Here is a 21112-nt window from a genome sequence, read left to right as displayed (position 1 = left end):
AACTGCGACCCGGGACGCCTGGCCAGAAATTCACGTCTAGAGCTCAAAAATGCTCCTCTCGGGCCGCGATGGCCGAAAGCAGCTTTTGAAAGCAAAACCGGCGACTCAGGCTGCTGAGCCAGAAATCCACGTCCGAAGCCCGGAAACGCCCTACTCTGACGGCCATGGCCAAAATCAACTTTTGAAGGCAAAAACAGCGACCCGGGCCACTGAGCCAGAAATCCACATCCGGAGCCCAAAAACTCCCTCCTCGGGCTGCGATGGTGGAAATCGACTTTTGAATGCGAAAATGGTGACCCAGGCTTCAGAGCTGGAAATCCATGTCCATAGCCCGAAAACGACTTCCTCGGGCCGCGATGGCCGAAACCGACTTTTGAAGCTGAAAATGGCAACATGGGCTTAGGAGGCTAAAATCCACATCCGGAGCCTGAAAACCCCCTCCTCAGGCCACTATGGCCGAAATCGACTTTTCAAAGTGAAAACGGCGACCTGGACTACATTGCCAGAAATCCACATCCGGAGCGCGAAAAGACCCTCCTCAGGCTGCGATGGCCGAAATCGACCTTTGAAGCCGAAAACGGCGACCCGGGATGCGCAGGGAGAAATCCACGTCTGGAGCCCTAAAACGCCCTCCTCAGGGTGCAATGACTTTTGAAGCTGAAAACAGCGATCCTGGCTGCGGAGTCGGAAATCCACATCCGGAGCCCGAAAACGACGACCTCGGGCCACGATGGCCGAAAAAGACTTTTTAAGCCGAAAACGGCGACACGGGCTTTGGAGGCCAAAATCCACGTCTGGAGCCTGAAAACGCCCTCCTCGGGCCGCGATGGCCGAAATCAACTTTTGAAGGCAAAAACAGCGACCTGGGCCGCCGAGCCAGAAATCCACGTCGGCAGCCCAAAAATGCCCACTTCGGGCCGCGATGGCCAAAATTGACTTTATATACCAAAACGGCGAGCCAGGCTGCGGAGCCAGAAATCCACATCCAGAGCCCGAAAATGACGTCCTCGGGCCGCACTGGCCGAAATCAAGTTCTGAAGCTGAAAACTGCGACCCAGGCTGCAGAGCCGGAAATCGACGTCCGGAGCCCGAATACTCCCTCCTCGGGCTGTGATGGTCGAAATCGACTTTTGAAGGCGAAAACGGCGACCCGGACTTCGGAGGCCAAAATAAATGTCTGGAGCCCAAAAATGCCCTTCTCACACTGCGATGGCCGAAATCGCGTTTTGAAGCTGAAAATGGCGACACAGGCTACGGAGCCAGAAATCCAAGCCCGGAGCCCTAAAAAGCCCTCCTCGGGCCGCGATGGCCGAAATCTACTTTTGAAGCCAATAACAGTGACCCAGGCTGTGGAGCCAGAAATCCACGTCCAGAGCCCGAAAACGCCCTCCTCGGGCCGCGATGGCCAAAATAGACTTTTGAAGCTGAAAATGGCAACACGGGCTTGGGAGGCCAAAATCTATGTCCGGAGCCCGAAAACTCCCTCTTCGGGCCGTGATGGCCGAAATCAACTTTTGTAGGCGAAAATGGCGACCCAGGCCGCTGAGCCAGAAAACCACGTTTGGAGCCCGAAAACACCCTCTTCGGGCCGCGGTGGCCGAAATAGACTTTTGAAGCTGAAAACGGCGACCGGGGCTGCCGAGCTGGAAATCCACGTCCGGAGCTCGAAAACGCCCTCCTCGGGCCGCGATGGCCAAAATAGACTTTTGAAGCTGAAAACGGCAACACGGGCTTCGGAGGCCAAAATCTACGTCCGGAGCCCGAAAGCTCCCTCTTCGGGCCGTGATGGCCGAAATCAACTTTTGTAGGCGAAAACGGCGACCCAGGCCGCTGAGCCAGAAAACCACGTTTGGAGCCCGAAAACACCCTCTTCGGGCCGCGGTGGCCGAAATAGACTTTTGAAGCTGAAAACGGCGACCGGGGCTGCCGAGCCGGAAATCCACGTCCGGAGCTCGAAAACGCTCTCCTCGGGTCGCAATGGCCGAAATCGACTTTTTAGTCCAAAGCACTGACACGGGCTTTGGAGGCTAAAATCCACGTCCAGAACCCGAAAATGCAACACTCGGGCCGTGATGGCCGAAATCGACATTTGAAGGTGAAAACGGTGACTCAGGCCCCCGAGCCAGAAATTCACTTCCGAAGCCCGAAAACGCCCTACTTGGGTCACAATGGCCGAAATCTACTTTTGAAGCCGAAAACAGTGTCCGGGGCTGCCGAGCTGGAAATCCACGTCCGTAGCTCAAAAACGCCATCCTCGGGCTGCGATGGCCAAAATCCCCCTTTGAAGGAGAAAATGGCGACCAGAGCCGCAGAGCAAGAAAATCACGCCCGGAGCCCGAAAACGCCCTCCTTGGGCTGCGATGTCCAAAATAGACTTTTGAAGCCAAAAACGGCGACACAGGCTTCGGAGGCTGAAATCCGCGTCCGGAGCCCGAAAATGCCCTCCTCGGTCCGCGATGGCAAAAATCAGCTTTTGAAGCTGAAAACGGTGAAACGGGCTTCGGAGGCCGAAATCCACGTCAGGAGCCCGAAAACGACCTCCTTGTGCCGCAGTGGCCGAAATAGACTTTTGAAGCCGAAAACGGCGACTGGGATTGACGAGCCGGAAATCCACGTCCGGAGTTCGAAAACGCCCCCCTTGGGTCGCGACGGCCGAAATCGACTTTTTAGTCCAAAGTGGTGACACGGGCTTCGGAGGCTAAAATCCACGTCCAGAACCCAAAATTACAACACTCGGGCCGCGATGGCCGAAATCGACTTTTGAAGGTGAAAACGGTGACTCAGGCCCCCGAGCCAGAAATCCACATTCAGAGCCCAAAAACGCCTACCTCGGGCCGCGATGGCCGAAATCGACTTTTGAAGGCGAAAATGGTGACTCAGGCCCCCAAATCAGAAATCAACATCCGGAACCCGAAAACGCCCTACTCGGGCCGTGATGGCCAAAATCGTCTTTTAAAGCCGAAAATGGTGACCTGGGCCGCAGAGCTAAAAAACCACGTCCAGAGCCCGAAAACGCCCTACTCGGGCCGCGATGGCCAAAATCGAGTTTTGAAGCCGAAAGCGGCGACCCGTGCTGCGGAGCCAGTAATTCACGTCCGGAGCCCGAAAACGCCCTCCTAGGGCCGCGATGGCCGAAATAGACATTTGAAGCCGAAAACGGCGACAAGGGCTGCTGAGCCGGAAATCCACGTCTGAAGCTCGAAAACGCCCCCCTCGGGTCGTGATGGCCGAAATCGACTTTTTAGTTCAAAGGGGTGACACGGGCTTAGGAGGCTAAAATCCACATCCAGAACCCGAAAATGCAACACTCGGGCTGCGATGGCCGAAATCGACTTTTGAAGGTGAAAACTGTGACTCAGGCCCCCGAATCAGAAATCCACATCCAGAGCCCGAAAGCGCCCTACTCGGGCTGCGATGGCCGAAATCTACTTTTGAAGCCGAAAAAAGTGACCCGGGCTGCGGAGCCAGAAATCCACGTCCGGAGCCTGAAAACGCCCTACTCCGGCCACGATGGCTGAAAGCGACTTTTGAAGCCGAAAATGGTGACCTGGGCTGCGGAGCCAGAAATCCACGTCCGGAGCCCTAAAAAGCCCTGCTCGGGCCGCGACGGCCGAAATCGACTTTTGAAGCCAAAAACAGTGACCCGGGCTGCACAGAGAGAAATCCACATCTGGAGCCCGAAAACGCCCTACTCCGGCCGCGATGGCCGAAATCGACTTTTGAAGCCGAAAATGGTGACCTGGGCTGCGGAGTCAGAAATCCACGTCCGGAGCCCGAAAACGCCCTCCTCGGGCTGCGATGGCCGAAATAGACTTTTGAAGCTGAAAATGACTACACGGGCTTCGGAGGCCAAAATCCGGGTTCGGAGCCCAAAAACGCCCTCGTCGGGCTGCTATGGCCGAAATCAACTTTTCAAGCTGAAAACTGTGACACGGGCTTCGGAGACCAAAATTCACGTCCGGAGCCTGAAAATGCCCTTTTCGGTCTTTGGTGGCCGAAATCGAGTTTTGAAGGCGAAAACGGCGACTTGGGATGCGGAGCCAGAACTCGACGTCTGTAGCCCGAAAACGTCCTCCTCAGGCCGCGATGTCCGAAATCGACTTTTGAAGCCGAAAACGCCGACCGGGGCCACAGAACGAGAAAATCACGTCCGGAGGCTGAAAACACCCTCTTTGGGCCACGATGGCCGAAATCGACTTTTGAAGCCTAAAACGGCTATACAGGTTTCAGAGGCCAAAATCCATGTCCGGAGCCAGAAAACTCCCTTTTCGGGCAATGGTGGCCAAAATCGAGTTTTGAAGGCGAAAACGGCGACCCAGGCCGCCGAATCAGAAATCAACATACCTGAGCCCGAAAACGCCCTACTCGGGCTGCGATGGCCAAAATCGACTTTTGAAGCCGAAAATGGCGACATGGGCTTCGGAGGCCAAAATCCACATCCGAATCCTGAAAACGATTTCTTCGGGCTGCGATTGCCGAAATCGATTTTGAAGGCGAAAACGGCGACCCGAGCTGCCACGCCAGATATCCATGTCCGGAGCCCGAAAACGCCCTCCTCGGGCCGCGATGGCTAAAAATCGACTTTTGAAGCCGAAAATGGTGACCTGGGCTGCGGAGTCAGAAATCCACGTCCGGAGCCCGAAAACGCCCTCCTCGGGCCGCGATGGCCGAAATAGACTTTTGAAGCTGAAAACGGCTACACGGGCTTTGGAGCCCGAAAACGCCCTCGTCGGGCCGCGATGGCCGAAATCAACTTTTGAAGCTGAAAACGGCGACCCCTGCTGCGGAGGCAGAAATCCAAGTCCAGAGCCCGAAAATGCCCTCTTTGGGCAGCGATGGCCGAAATCGTCTTTTGAAGCCGAAAACGGCGACATGGGAATCGGAGGCCAAAATCCACATCCGGAGTCTGAAAACGCCCTCCTTAGGCCACGATGGCTGAAATCGACTTTTGAAGGCGAAAATGGCGACCCGGACCGCCGAGTCCTAACTCCTCGTCCGGAGCTCGAAAATGCGCTCCTTGGGCCACGATGGCCGAAATCGACTTTTGAAGGAGACAACGGCGACCCGGGCCGCCGAGTCAGTATCCACGTCCCGAGCCCGAAAACGCGCTCCTCGGACGGCTATGGCCGAAATCGACACGGGCTTCGGAAGACAAAATCCACGTCCGGAGCCTGAAAACGCCCTTGTGATGGCGCGTTGGGGGTTCCCCGTCTCCTGCACCCCGAAATGGCACAAACAGACTGCACCAGCCAGTGGAATTGAGGGTGGTTTATTGCTCCTCCAGCACAGCGCAGCACAGATGTAATCTGGTTACAGGAACTGGGCTAGGATGCCTCAGGCCCCCTTGAGATGGGGGAGACTGGGCCCCTAAACTCCAGCCCCTTCCCCTAGGCTCTCCTCCATGCCCTCCGACAGCCAGCCACCAACTCACTAAATTCCCTTCCAGCCCTGCCCCCCACTCAGGGCAGCATTCCACCTTCCTTTGTTCCTCTCCATGGGGGGTGTCTGGCCACTGGTTCAACAAGTTTGGCACTACCTTTGCATAGTGAGGTTTTCCCTGCTGGGTCTTGCTCCAGACAGCAGGGGTCACCACAGCCCAGCAAGTACCCCCACTACGTCACAGCCCTCATTGGGCGAAATAGACTTTTGAAGGCAAAAACGGCGACCCGGACCGCCGATTCCTAAATCCACGTCCGGAGCCTGAAAATGCGCTCCTCGGGCCGCAATAGCCGAAGTACACTTTTGAAGCCGAAAACGGCAACATGGGCTGCGGAGCCAGAAATCCACGTCCGGAGCCCAAAAACACCCTCTTCGGGCCGCGATGGCCGAAATAGACTTTTGAAGCCGAAAACGGCGACATTGGAATCGGAGGCCAAATTCCATGTCCGGAGCCCGAAAATGCCCTCCATGGTCCGCGATGGCCGAAATAGACTTTTGATGCCGAAAACAGTGACCCAGGCTGCAGAGACAGAAATCTACGTCCAGAGCCCGAAAACGTACTCCTCGGGGCACGATGGCCGAAATTGACTTTTCAAGCCGAAAAAGTCGACCCGGGCTGCGCAGCCAGAAATCCATGTCCGGAGCCCAAAAACGCTCTCCTCGGGCCGCAATGGCCGAAATCGACTTTTGAAGCCGAAAACAGCGACACGAGCCTCTGAGGCCAGAATGCACGTCCAGAACCCGAAAACTCCCTCCTCGGACCGCGATGGCTGAAATTGAATTTGAGGCTGAAAACGGCGACCCGGGCTGCGGAGCCAGAAATCCACGTCCGGTACCCGAAAACTCTTTCCTCGGGCCGCGATGGCCGAAATCGACTTTTGAAGCCGAAAACAGCGACACGGACCTTGGAGGCCAAAATCCATGTCTGGAGCCCGAAAACACCCTCCTCGGGCCACGATGGCCGAAATAGACTTTTGAAGCCGAAAACGGCGACATGGGAATCGGAGGCGAAAACCCACGTCCGGAGCCTGAAAACACCCTTCTTGGGTGAAATAGACTTTTGAAGGCAAAAACGGCGACCCGGGCCGCCGATTCCTAAATCCACGTCTGGAGCCCGAAAATGCGCTCCTCGGGCCGCGATGGCCAAAATCGACTTTTGAAGCTGTGACGGTGCGTTGGGGGTCCCCCGTCTCCTGCACCCCGAAATGGCATGAACAGACTTCACCAGCCAGTAGAATGGAGGTTGTTTATTGTTCCTCCAGCACAGTGCAGCACAGATGTAATCTGGTTACAGGAACTGGGGCTAAGAGGCCTCAGTGCCCCCCTTGAGATAGGGGAGTCCCAGCCCCCCTCCCCAGCTCCTTCTTCCCGGCCTTCCAGCCAGGAACTAACTAACTCTCCTCCAGCCCTGCCCCGCAGCCAGGGCAGCATCCACCTTCCTTTGTTCCTCTCCATGGGGGGTGTCTGGTTCAACAAGTTTGGCATTACCTTTGCATAGTGAGGTTTTCCCTGCTGGGTCTTGCTCCAGACAGCAGAGGTCACCACAGCCCAGCAAGTACCCCCACTACGTCACAGTTCTCCCCCCTCCGAGAGGGAACTGAGCAGGGTCACTCCGCCCATGACCTAGGGAAGTTTGGGCCCCTCGCTACGGGACAGCGTGTCAGCAATGATGTTGGCGCTCCCCTTGACGTGGATCACTTCCATGTCGTAGTCCTGCAGGAGCAGGCTCCACCGCAGCAGCTTGGCATTGGTCCCCTTCATCTGGTGTAGCCAGGTCAGGGGGCAGTGGTCGGTGAACACCGTGAAACGCCGGCCAAACAGGTACGGCTGCAGCTTTTGCAGGGCCCACACCATGGCCAGGCATTCCCTCTCTACGGTCGCGTAGCTCCGCTCCCGGGGCAGCAGCTTCCTGCTCAGGTACACGATGGGGTGACGTTCCCCTTTCTCGTCCGCCTGCATCAGCACCGCCCCCAGCCCAGTGTCCGAGGAGTCCGTAAACACGATAAAGGGCTTGTCGAAGTCTGGGTTTACCAACACTGGGGCCTTGGCCAGGGCTTCCTTCAGTGCACAGAGAGCCCTCTGGCACTGCTCCGTCCAGTCCACCCTGTCTGGCCTCCCCTTCCTGCACAGCTCTGTGATCGGGGCAGCGATGGAGCTGAAGTTGGGCACAAACCTCCGGTAGTACCCCGCCATCCCAATGAAAGCCTGGACCTGCTTCTTGGTCTGGGGCACAGGCCAGTCTTGGATGGCCTCCACTTTGGCTAGCCACTCCCCACCTTATGGCCCAGGTAGGACACTTCGGCCATTCCAACCTTGCACTTCCCAGCCTTTACGGTCAGCCCAGCCTCCCTCAGCCGATCCAGTACCTGGCTGACCTGGGCCACGTGGTCCTCCCAGGACTGGTTGAAGATGCAGATGTCATCGATGTACGCTAGGGCACAGTTCTCCATTCCCCGCAGCAGCTGGTCCACGAGGCGCTGGAAGGTGGCCGGTGCCCCTTTGAGGCCGAAGGGCAGGACCAGGAACTCATAGAGCCCCAGTGGCGTGATGAAAGCTGATTTCAGTCTGGCCTCCTGGTCTAGCGGCACCTGCCAGTAGCCCTTGGTGAGGTCCAGGGTGGTGAGGTAGCGAGCTCCCCCCAGCTTGTCCAGGAGCTCGTCGGGCCTTGGCATCGGGTAGGCGTCGGACACCGTGATGGCACTGAGCTTCCGGTAGTCCACGCAGAACCGGATCGACCCGTCCTTCTTGGGAACCAGCACCACGGGAGAGGCCCAGGGGCTGGAGGATGGCTGGATCACCCCCAGGACCAACATGTCCTGGACCTCTCTCTCCAGGTCCTGGGCTGTTTTCCCCGTGACCCTGAATGGGGAGCAGTGCACCGGGGGGTGAGTGCCCGTCTGCACCTGGTGGACAGCCAGGCTGGTGAGACCAGGCTTGTCGGAGAACAGCTGCTGGTGGGAGCGCAGCACCTCCCGGATCTCGGCCTGCTGGGCCGGGGTGAGCTGGTCCGAGAGGGAAATTGACTCCAGCGAAGAGTCCTCTCCGGTCCCAGGGAACAGGCCCACCAGGGGATCCTCCCCCTGCTCCTCCCAGGGCTTACACACGGCCAGCACCAAGTTCTCCCTGTCCCAGTACGGCTTCATCATGTTAACATGATATACCCGCTGGCCGCGCGTCCGGCCCGTCAGCTCCACCACGTAGTTCACCTCGTTCAGCTGCTTAACCACCTTGAAGGGGCCGTCCCAGGTGGCTTGCAGCTTGTTCTTCCGCACGGGGATCAGGACCATCACCTGGTCCCCGGTAGCGTAGGCGCGGGCCCGTGCATTGCGGTCGTACCAGACCTTCTGCTTCCTCTGGGCCCTGCTCAGGTTCTCTCTGGCCAGGCCCATGAGCTCGGCAAGTCTTTCCCGGAATGTCAGGACATATTCCACGACCGGCTCACCCTCTGGGGAGACCTTCCCCTCCCACTCGTCTTTCAGTAAGTCCAGGGGGCCCCTCACTCGCCTCCCATATAACAGCTCGAACGGCAAGAACCCCGTGGACTCCTGGGGCACTTCCCTGTATGCAAACAGCAGGTGGGGTAGGTACTTGTCCCAGTCCTGCGGGTGTTTGTGCATAAAGGTCCGTAGCATCTGCTTCAGAGTCCCATTGAACCTCTCCACCAACCCGTTGGTCTGGGGGTGATACGCCGAGGCCCAGGTGTGTTGCACCCCACTCTTCTCCCACAAGCACCGGAGCAGGGCCGACATGAAGTTGGATCCCTGGTCCGTGAGAACCTCCTGGGGAAACTCCACCCTGCTGAAAATGGTCAGCAGGGCATCTGCCACCGTGTCTGCCTCGATAGAGGGCAGGGCCACGGCCTCGGGGTAGTGGGTGGCAAAGTCCACCACCACCAGGATGTATTTCTTCCCTGTCCGGGTCGCTCTGCTGAAGGGCCCCACAATATCCATCGCCACCTTCTGGAAAGGCTCCTCTATGATGGGCAGGGGTCTCAATGCAGCTTTCTTCCTGTCTTGGGCCTTCCCCACTCGTTGGCAGGAGTCGCAGGACCGGCAGTACCGCTGGACAGCTGCAAACATCCCCGGCCAATAAAAGTTTTGGAGCAGCCTCAGCCGCGTGCGCCGGATCCCCTGGTGTCCCGAGAACGGATGTCATGGGCCAGGTGTAGCAGCTTGCGGCGATACCTTTGGGGAACCACCAGCTGCCGCTGGAGCCCCCACTTCCCTACCGTCCCGGGGGAAAGCCATTCCCGGTACAGAAATCCCCTCTCCCACCGGAACTTCTCCTGGCAATCTCCTCCTAGGGGTTGAGCGGCACCCAGGTCAGCCCGGTCCCTCAGGGCCTGCAGGGAGGGATCCGCTCGCACCTCTGCCTGAAATTCAGTGGCTGGGGCTGGACCAGGGCCGTGGTTCCCCCCACTGCCTAGGTCCAACTCTAGGTCTGCTGGGACGGGGCCCTGGGCCCCCTGTTGGGGAACCTCCTCGAGTTCCGGGCCGCCAGCCCCTCGCTTGCTCTGACTACGGGTGGTGACCAGCGTCCTGTGGGGTCCGTCTGGCCACTCCTCTAGGTCACTCCCCATTAGCACGTCGGTGGGCAAGTGCGGGTGCACCCCCACTTCCTTGGGGCCCTCCTTGGCCTCCCATTTCAGATACACCCTGGCTACGGGTACCTTAAAGGGGGTGCCGCCTATGCCCCTCAGTGTCAGCTGAGTGTCGGGTAGCATACGGTCTGGGGCCACTATGTCGGGCCGGGCCAGCGTCACCTCCGCCCCCGTGTCCCAGAAACCCGTAACCTTCCTACCATCCACCTCCAGGGGTACGAGGCAGTCCCTCCGTAGGGGATGCCCCGCCCCCACCCGGTGCACGGATAAATCTGTCTCCCGAGAGTCAGACCTCCCAGGGGAGGTGCACTGAGCATCCTTCCCCCCTCCCCGAGTGGAGGTTTGCCGGCCAGCCCCTGCCACTGGGGTAGCCTGCCCTTCCTCCCGCCCCAGCCAGTTAACCCTGGAATGTCCCAGGTCATGGGACCTGTTCTTGCGCCTGGTGCATTGAGCCCTCTTGTGGCCTCGTTGCCCACAGCGATGGCAAGTTAGGTTCTGTGGGCCCATTCGGGTCAGCTCTGCCCGGGCCCTGGCTGGTTTTCTGGGGTATCGATGACTGGTCCTGGTCCCTGGGGCTCGCCTCGGAGGTGTCTCTCTCCGTTGCTCCGCCGAGAACCGGTCTCTGCGCGATTCTCTTTCTCTCCTGGACTCCCGTTCACCCCCGGACCGGCTCTCCGTGAACTCATCCGCCAGTCTCCCGGCCTCCTGGGGGTTCTCTGGTCTCCGGTCCTTGAGCCACAGCCTCAGTTTGGGTGGGCACGCTTCATAGAGCTGCTCCATCATGACCAGCTTGAGCAGCTCCTCTGCAGTCTGGGCTCCGACTCCAGACACCCACTTGCGTCAGTATTGCGCCAGGCGGGAGGCCAGGTTCACATAGGTCTCCCGTGGCCCTTTCTGTACCCCCCCGGAACTTCTTCCTGTACATCTCGGGGGTCAGCCCGAACTTGTGCAGCAGGGCCTCCTTGACTCGGTTGTAATCCCCTGGCTGTAGGTCCTCCAGCTGACTGAGCACTCCGGCCGCCTCCTGGTTCAGTGCGGGGACGAGCTTCTGTAGCCAGTCAGCCGGGGGGACCCGCTGCAGTCCACAGGACCTCTCAAAGGAGCTGAGGAACCCGTCTATGTCGCCCACGTCCTTCAATTGGGCCACCGTGAGCCTCTCCAAGCGCCTGGCAGCCCCGGGACCCTGGGGCCCATCCACTCTTGGCGCAGCCGGGGCCCCGCAGGTTCTCCGCTCTGCCATGGCCAGCTCATGCTGTCGCTGCCTCTCTCGATCTTGGCGCTCCTTCTCTCTGTCCTGGCGGTCCCTCTCTCGGTCTTGGCGCTCCTTCTCTCTCGGTCCAGTACTTCCAATTCCTTCATCCGCAGCTGGATCTCCAGCCGCTGCAGCTCTGCTGGGCTGGCCTCTGCCCTAGATGGGCTATGGCTTGCAGGCCTTCCGGGAGACGCTGTCTCATCTCTCCGTTGGGTTCCAGCGCTCCTCCCCCTCTCTGAGACTGACACACTCTCAGGGGCGGTCTGGCTGCTTCCCCTGGGGACAAGATCCTGGCCCTGTGGCTGGTCATTATCTTCCAGCTGGGCAATCAGCTGGGCCTTGGTTGCTTTCCGCACAGGCAAGCCCCTCTCTCTGCACAGCCCCACCAGCTCTGCCTTCAAGAGTCGGGCGTAGGCCATCTGCCCGCTTGTCCCCTTGGTGCAGACTCACCAGTCTAGTGCTGCAGCGCCCCACGATTCCCAGGAACTGCTTCACTCTGTCTCCAGCATGCCCGGCTGCAGGGCTCTTGCTTCTACAGCGCCTTGTTGCTCGCCGCTGGAAGCTCCATCCACGGGGTGCAGTGTATTCCACTTCTGACACCAGTGTGATGGCGCGTTGGGGGTCCCCCATCTCCTGCACCCCGAAATGGCATGAACAGACTTCACCAGCCAGTAGAATGGAGGTTGTTTATTGTTCCTCCAGCACAGTGCAGCACAGATGTAATCTGGTTACAGGAACTGGGGCTAAGAGGCCTCAGTGCCCCCCTTGAGATAGGGGAGTCCCAGCCCCCCTCCCCAGCTCCTTCTTCCCGGCCTTCCAGCCAGGAACTAATTAACTCTCCTCCAGCCCTGCCCCCCAGCCAGGGCAGCATCCACCTTCCTTTGTTCCTCTCCATGGGGGGTGTCTGGTTCAACAAGTTTGGCATTACCTTTGCATAGTGAGGTTTTCCCTGCTGGGTCTTGCTCCAGACAGCAGAGGTCACCACAGCCCAGCAAGTACCCCCACTACGTCACAGAAGCCAAAAACGGCGACACGGGTCTTGGAGGCCAAAATCCACGTCCGGAGCCCGAAAACACCCTCCTTGGGCCGCGATGGCCGAAATCGACTTTTGAAGCTGAAAACGGCGACACTCGCTTCGGAGGACAAAATCCACATCCAGAGACTGAATACGCCCTCCTTGCGCAAAATAGACTTTTGAAGGCAAAAACGGCGACCCGGACCGCCGAGTCCGAAATCCACGTCCGGAGGCTGAAAACACGCTCAATGGGTCACGATGGCCGAAGTACACTTTTGAAGCCGAAAATGGCGACACGGACCTCTGAGGCCAAAATCCATGTCCGGAACGCGAAAACGCCCTACTCGGGCCGCGATGGCCAAAATCGATTTTTGAAGCCGAATACGGCGACCCGGGCTGCGGAGCCAGAAATCCACGTCCGGAGCCCAAAAATGCCCTCCTCGGTCCACGATGGCCGAAATCAGCTTTTGAGCTGAAAACGGCTGTGACGTAGTGGGGGTACTTGCTGGGCTGTGGTGACCCCTGCTGTCTGGAGCAAGACCCAGCAGGGAAAGCCTCACTAGGCCAAGGTAATGCCAAACTTGTTGAACCAGTGGCCAGACACCCCCCATGGAGAGGAACAAAGGAAGGTGGAATGCTGCCCTGGCTGGGGGGCAGGGCTGGTGGAGGGTTAGTTAGTTCCTGGCTGGAAGGCAGGGAATAAGGAGCTGGGGAGGGGGCTGGGACTCCCCTATCTCAAGGGGGGGCACTGAGGCCTCTTAGCCCCAGTTCCGGTAACCAGATTACATCTGTGCTGCGCTGTGCTGGAGGAACAATAAACCACCCTCAATTCTACTGGCTGGTGCAGTCTGTTTGTGCCATTTCGGGGTGCAGGAGACGGGGAACCCCCAACGCGCCATCACAACGGCGACACGGGCTTCGGAGGCCAAAATCCGCATCCGGAGCCTGAAAACACCCTCCTCGTGCCGCGATGGCCGAAATTGACTTTTGAAGCCGAAAACGGCGACAGGGGCTTCGGATGCCAAAATCCACAGCCGAAGCCTGAAAACACCCTCTTTGGGCAGCGATGGCCGAAGTCCACTTTTGAAGGCGAAAACGGCTACCCGGGCCGCTGATCCATAAATCCACGTCCGGAGCCTAAAAACGCCCGACTCGGGCCGCGAAGGCCGAAATCGACTTTTGAAGCCAAAAACGGCGACTCGGGATGCGGAGCCAGAACTCGACGTCCGGAGCCTGAAAACGTCCTCCTCAGGCCGCGATGTTCGAAATCGACTTTTGAAGCCGAAAACGCCGACCGGAGCCACAGAGCGAGAAAATCACGTCCGGAGCTTGAAAACGCCCTCCTCGGGCCACGATGGCCGAAATCGACTTTTGAAGCCTAAAACGGCGATACGGGTTTCAGAGGCCAAAATCCACGTCCGGAGGCAGAAAATTCCCTTTTGGTGGCCGAAATCGACTTTTGAAGGCGAAAATGGCGACCCGGCCCGCCAAATCAGAAATCAACATCCAGAGCCCGAAAGCGCCCTACTCGGGCCGCGATGGCCAAAATCAAGTTTTGAAGCCGAAAGCGGCGACCCGTGTTGCGGAGCCAGAAATCCATTTCCGGAGCCCTAAAAAGCCCTCCTCGGGCCGCGATGGCCGAAATCGACTTTTGAAGCTAAAAATGGTGACCCGGGCTGGGAGCTAGAACTCCACGTCCGGAACCCGAAAACACCCTACTCGGGCCGCGATGGCCGAAATCGACTTTTGAAGCCGAAAACAGTGACCTGGGCTGCGGAGCCAGTAATCCACGTCCAGAGCCCGAAAACGCCCTCCTAGGGCCGTAATAGACTTTTGAAGCCGAAAACGGCGACAAGGGCTGCCGAGCCGGAAATCCACATCTGAAGTTCGAAAACGCCCCCCTCGGGTCGTGATGGCCGAAACCGACTTTTTAGTTCAAAGGGGTGACATGGGCTTCGGAGGCTAAAATCCACGTCCAGAACCCGAGAATGCAACACTCGGGCTGCGATGGCCGAAATCGACTTTTGAAGGTGAAAACGGTGACTCAGGCCCCCGAATCAGAAATCCACATCCAGAGCCCGAAAACGCCCTACTCGGGCTGCGATGGCCGAAATCGACTTTTGAAGCCGAAAAAGGTGACCTGGGCCGCAGAGCTAAAAAACCACGTCCAGAGCCCGAAAACGCCCTACTCGGGCCGCGATGGCCAAAATCGAGTTTTGAAGCCGAAAGCGGCGACCCGTGCTGCGGAGCCAGAAATCCATTTCCGGAGCCCTAAAAAGCCCTCCTCGGGCCGCGATGGCTGAAATTGACTTTTGAAGCCAAAAACGGTGACCCGGGCTGCGGAGCTAGAACTCCACGTCCGGAACCCGAAAACGCCCTACTCGGGCCGCGATGGCCGAAATCGACTTTTGAAGCCGAAAACAGTGACCCGGGCTGTGGAGCCAGTAATTCACGTCCGGAGCCCGAAAACGCCCTCCTAGGGCGAAATAGACATTTGAAGCCGAAAACGGCGACAAGGGCTGCTGAGCCGGAAATCCACGTCTGAAGCTCGAAAACGCCCCCCTCGGGTCGTGATGGCCGAAATCGACTTTTTAGTTCAAAGGGGTGACACGGGCTTAGGAGGCTAAAATCCACGTCCAGAACCCGAAAATGCAACACTCGGGCTGCGATGGCCGAAATCGACTTTTGAAGGTGAAAACTGTGACTCAGGCCCCCGAATCAGAAATCCACATCCAGAGCCCGAAAGCGCCCTACTCGGGCTGCGATGGCCGAAATCTACTTTTGAAGCCGAAAAAGGCGACCTGGGCCGCAGAGCTAAAAATCCACGTCCGGAGCCCGAAAAGGCCCTCCTCGGGTCGCGATGGCTGAAATCGACTTTAGAAGCCGAAAACGGCAACACGGTCCTCTGAGGCCAGAATCCACATTCAGAACCAGAAAACGCCCTCCTCGGACTACGATGGCTGAAATTGAATTTGAGGCTCAAAATGGCGACCTAGGCTGCGGAGCCAGAAATCCACGTCCGGAGCCCTAAAAAGTCCTGCTCGGGCCGCGACGGCCGAAATCGACTTTTGAAGCCAAAAACAGTGACCCGGGCTGCGGAGAGAGAATTCCACGTCTGGAGCCCGAAAATGCGCTCCTCGGGCCGCGATGGCCGAAATCGACTTTTGAAGCCGAAAACGGCGACACTCGCTTCGGAGGACAAAATCCACGTCCAGACCCTGAAAACATCCTCCTTGGGCAAAATAGACTTTTGAAGGCAAAAACGGCGACCCGGACCTCCAAGTCCGAAATCCACGTCCGGAGGCGGAAGACACGCTCCATGGGTCACGATGGCCGAAGTACACTTTTGAAGCCGAAAATGGTGACATGGGCCTCTGAGGCCAGAATCCATGTCTGGAACGCGAAAACGCCCTCTTCGGACCGCGATGGTCGAAATAGACTTTTGAAGCCGAAAACGGCGACATGGGAATTGGCCAAATTCCACGTCCGGAGCCCGAAAACGCCCTTCTTGGGCCGCAAAGGCCAAAATAGACTTTTGAAGCTTAGAACAGCAACCCAGGCTGCAGAGCCAGAAATCTACGTCCGGAGCCCGAAAATGCCCTCCTCGGGGTGCAATGGCCGAAATCGACTTTTAAAGCTTAAAATGGCGACCCAGGCTGCAGAGCCAGAAATCCACGTCCGGAGCCCGAAAACGCCCTCCTACGGCTGCGATGGCCGAAATAGACTTTTGAAGCCGAAAACGGCGACACGGGCCTCTGAGGCCAGAAACCACATCTGGAACGCGAAAACGTCCTCCTCGGACCGTGATCGCCGAAATCGACTTTTGAAGCCGAAAACAGCGACACGGGCCTCTGAGGCCAGAAACCACATCTGGAACACGAAAACGTTCTCCTCAGACCGTGATCGCCGAAATCGACTTTTGAAGCCGAAAACGGCGACCCGGACCGCTGAGTCCTAAATCCTTGTTCGGAGCTCCAAAATGTGCTCCTCTGGCCGCGATGGCCGAAATCGACTTTTGACGCCGAAAACGTCAACAAGGGCTGCAGAGCCAGAAATCCACGTCCGGAGCCTGAAAACGCCCTGCTCGGACCGCTATGGCCGAAATCGACTTTAGAAGCCGAAAACATCAACACAGGCCTCGGAGGCCAAAATCCTCCTCCGGAGCCCGAAAACACCCTCCTCGGGCCGCGATGGCCAAAATCGACTTTTGAAGGCGAAAACGGCGACCCGGGCTGCGGAGCCATAAATCCACGTCCGGAGCCCGAAAACGCTCTCTTCGGGCCGCGATGGCCGAAATCGCATTTGAAGCCAAAAACAGCAACATGGGAATCGGATGCCAAATTCCACATCCGGAGCCTGAAAACGCCCTCCTTGGGCAAAATAGACTTTTCAAGGCAAAAATGGTGACCCAGGCCTCCCAGTCCTAAATCCACGTCCGGATCCCGAAAATGCCCTCCTTGGGCCGTGATGGCTGAAATAGACTTTTGAAGGCGAAAATGGCGACCCGAGCTGCGGAGCCAGAAATCCACGTCCGGAGCCCGAAAACGCCCTCCTTGGGCGAAATAGACTTTTGAAGGCAAAAATGGCGACCCGGGCCGCCCATTCCTAAATCCAAGTCCGGATCCCGAAAAGGCCCTTCTTGGGCCGCGATGGCCAAAATAGACTTTTGAAGCCAAAAACGGCGAGCCGAGCTGCGGAGCCAGATATCCACGTCCGGAACCCGAAAACGCCCTCCTCGGGCCGCGATGGCCGAAATCGACTTTTGAAGCCGAAAATGGTGACATGGGAAACGGAGGCCAAATTCCATGTCCGGAGCCCAAAAATACCCTCCTTGGGCCGCGATGGCTGAAATGGACTTTTGAAGGCGAAAACGGCGACCCGGACCGCCGACTTCTAACTCCTCATCCGGAGCTTGAAAATGCGTTCCTTGGGCCGCGATGGCCGAAATCGACTTTTGAAGCCGAAAACTGCGACTCGGGCTGCGGAGCCCCTAATCCACGTCCGGTGCCCAAAAATGACCTCCTCGGGCGCGATGGCAGAAATCAACTTTTGAAGCGGAAAATGGCGGAGCCCATAATTCACTTCCGGAGCACGAAAACGCCCTCCTCGGGCCGCGATGGCCGAAATCGACTTTTGAAGCCGAAAACTGCGACCCGTCTGCGCAGGCCAAAATCCACGTCCGGAGCCCGAAAACTCCCTGCACGTGCCGCGATGGCCGAAATCGACTTTTGAAGCCGAAAACTGCGACTCGGGCTGCGGAGCAGAAATCCACGTCCAGAGCCTGAAAACGCCCCCCTCGGGCCGCAATGGCCGAAATCGACTTTTGAAGCGGAAAAAGGCGACCCAGGCGGCGGAGACAGAAATCCATATCTGGAGCCGGAAAACGCCCTCCTCGGGCCGCAATTGCCAAAATCGACCTTTGAAGCCGAAATCTGAAACCCGTCTGCATAGGCCAAAATCTATGTCCTGACCCCGAAAATGCCACCCTTGGGCCACGATTGCCGAAATCGACTTTTGAAGCCGAAACCTGCGACCTGGGCTGCAGAGCCAGAAATCCACGTCCTGAGCCCGAAAATGCCCTCCTCGGCCCGCGATGGTCGTAATCGATTTTTGAAGCCGAAAATGGCGACCCGGGCTGCGGAGCCCGAAATCCACGTCTGGAGCCAAAAAATGCCCCCCCGGGCCACGATGGACGAAATCAACATTTGAAGCTGAAAATGGCGACCTGGGCTGCAGAGACGGGAATCCACGTCCAGAGCACGAAAACGCCCCCCCCCGGTCCGCGATGGCCAAAATCAACTTTTGATGCCGAAAATGGCAAGCCATGCTGTGTAGGCGGAAATCGAAGTCCGGAACCCGAGAACGCCCACCCCCCGGGCTGCGATGGCCGAAATCAACATTTGAAGACAAAAACAGCGACCAGGGCTGCGGAGGCGGAAATCCATGTCCAGAGCACGAAAACGCCCCACTCGGGCCGGGATGGCCGAAATCGACATTTGAAGGCGAAAACGGCGACCAGAGCTGCGGAGGTGGAAATCCACGTCCGGAGCCCGACAATGCCCCCCCAAGACGTGATGGCCGAAATCGAATTTCCATGCCGAAAACGGCGACATGGGCTGCGAAAACCAAAATCCATGTCCGGAGCCCAAAAACGACCCCCCGGTCCGCAATGGCCGACATCGACTTTAGAAGCCGAAAACGGCAACCCGGGCTGCGAAGGTGGAAATCCACGTCTGGAGCACGAAAATGAGCATTGCCGAAATCTGGTTTTGAAGCCGAAAAGAGTGACCCGGGCTGCCGAGGCCAAAATCCACGTCTGGAGCCCGAAACAGCCCCCTCCCACTGGGACGCAGTGTCCGTAATCGACTTTTGAAGCTGAAAACGGCGACCCGGGCTGCACAGGCGGAAATCCAGCTTCACAACCCGAAAATGCCTCCCCGCCAGGCTGCGATGGCCGAAATCATCTTTAGAAGTCGAAAACAGCGACCCGGGCTGCGGAGGCAGAAATCCACGTCCGGAGCCTGAAAACACGCTCCCCCCCATGCCGTGATGGACGAAATCTACGTACAGATCCCGAAAACGCCCCCCCGGGCCTTTATGTTTGAAATAGAATTTCAATGCCGAAAACGGCGACACGGGCTGCAAAAATCAAAATCCAAGTCCGGAGCACGAGAACGATCCCCCTGGCCACGATGTCCGAAATCAACTTTTGATGCTGGAATCAGCGACCCGGGATGCGGAAGCCAAATTCCACGTCCGGAACCAGAAAACGCCCCGCTCTGGACGCGATGTCCGAAATAATCTTTTGAAGCCGAAAACGGCGACCCGGGCTCTGAAGGCAAATATCCACGTCTGGAGCCGAAAAATGCCCGCCCAGGCCGCGATGGCTGAAATCGACATTTGAAGACGAAAACGGTGACCCGGGATGCACAAGCGGAAATTCACGTCCGGAGCATGAAAACGCCCCCGTCACCGGGCCACGATGTCCGAAATCAACTTTTAATGCCAAAAACGGCGACCCAGGCTGTGGTGGCCAAAATCCACATCTGGAGCCCGAAAACTTCCCCCCAGGCCGCAATGGCCGAAATCTGCTTTGACGCCAAAAACAGCGACCCGGACTACTGAGGGCAAAATCCAAGTCCGGAGCCCGAAAATTCTCCCCCGGGCCACGATAGCCGAAATCGACTTTTGAAGCCCAAAATGGAGACCTGGTCTGCAGAGGCGGTAATCCAGGTCCGGAGCCCGAAAACGCCTCCCCGGGCCGCGATGGCCAAAATTGACTTTCAATGCCGAAAACGGTGACCCGGGATGCGAAGGCAAAAATCCACGTCTGGTACCGGAAAACGCCCCCCAGGGCCGCCATGGCTGAAATTGTCTTTGGAGCCGAAAACGGCGACCCGGGCTGTGGAGGCAGAAATTCACGTCCAGAGAACGAAAATGACCCCCTCCGGCCGCAATGTCTGAAATCAAATTTTGAAGCCAATAACGGCGACCCGTGCTGTGGAGGCCAAAATCCATGTTCGGAGACCGAAAATGCCCCCCTTGGACGCGATGTCCAAAATTGACTTTTGAAGCCAAAAACGGGGACCCGGGCTGCGTAGGAAGAAATCCAAGTCCAGCGCCTGAAAACGCCCCCCCTCCCCCGCCGCGATGGCCGAAATCGACTTTTGAAGCCGAAAACGGCAACCTGGGCTGTGGAGGCCAAAATCCACATCAAGAGCCCAAAAACTTCTCCCCGTACCACGATGGCCGAAATCTACTTTTGAAGCCGAAACGGCGACACAGGCTGCGGAGCCAGAAATCCACATCCAGAGCACGAAAACGACCCCTCAGGCTGCAACATCTGAAATCGACTTTTAATGCCAAAAATGGCGACCCAGGCTGCGGTGGCCAAAATTCACGTCCGCAGCCCGAAAATGCCACCCCAGGACACGATGTCCAAAATCGAGTTTTGAAGCTGAAAACGGCAACCGGGCTGCGGAGGCCAAAGTCTATTTCCGCAGCCCGAAAACGCCCCCCGGGCCACGATGGCTGAAATCGACTTTAGAAGCCAAAAACAGCGACCCGTGCTGCGGAGGCGGAAATCTACATGCAGAGCCTGAAAAGGCCCCCCAAGCTGTGATGTCCGAAATAGAATTTAATGCCAAAAAAGGCAACACGGGCTGCATAAACCAAAATCCACGTCTGGAAGCCGAAAACTTCCCCCTTCGGGCCACGATGGCCAAAATCGGCTTTTGAAGACGAAAACGGTGACCCGGGCTGCGGAGCCCAAAATCCACATGTGGAGCCCGAAAATGGCCCGCCGGGCCGCGATGGAGAAAACGACTTTCAATGATGAAAACGGCGATCCGGGCTGCGAAGGCGAAAATCCACGTCTGGAGCCGAAAAACTCCCCCCCCAAGTTTGCGATGGCCGAAATCGATATTTGAAGCCGAAAACGGCAACCCGGGCTGCGGAGGCAGAAATCCACATCCAGAGCATGAAAACTTCCCTCCGGGCCGTGATGGCTGAAATTTGGTTTTGAAGCAGAAAAGAGCGACACGGGCTGCAGAGGCCACAATCCACATCCAGAGCCCGAAAACTCTCCCCCGGGCCGCGATGGCCGAAATCGACTTTTGAAGCTGAAAATGGAGACCTGGTCTGCTGAGGCGGTAATCCACGTCCGGAGCCCAAAAACGCCTCCCCGGGCCGCAATGGCCAAAATCGACGTTTAATGCCGAAAACGGTGAGCCGGGCTGCGGAGCCCAAAATCCACGTCTGGAGCCCGAAAACTCTCCCCCAGGCCGCGATAGCTGAAATCGACTTT

Source organism: Pelodiscus sinensis, unplaced genomic scaffold (genome assembly GCF_049634645.1).
Source record: "Pelodiscus sinensis isolate JC-2024 unplaced genomic scaffold, ASM4963464v1 ctg136, whole genome shotgun sequence".
Classification (NCBI taxonomy): domain Eukaryota; kingdom Metazoa; phylum Chordata; order Testudines; family Trionychidae; genus Pelodiscus; species Pelodiscus sinensis.
The sequence above is the reverse complement of the archived record's forward strand: the minus strand, read 5'-3'. Positions refer to the sequence as shown.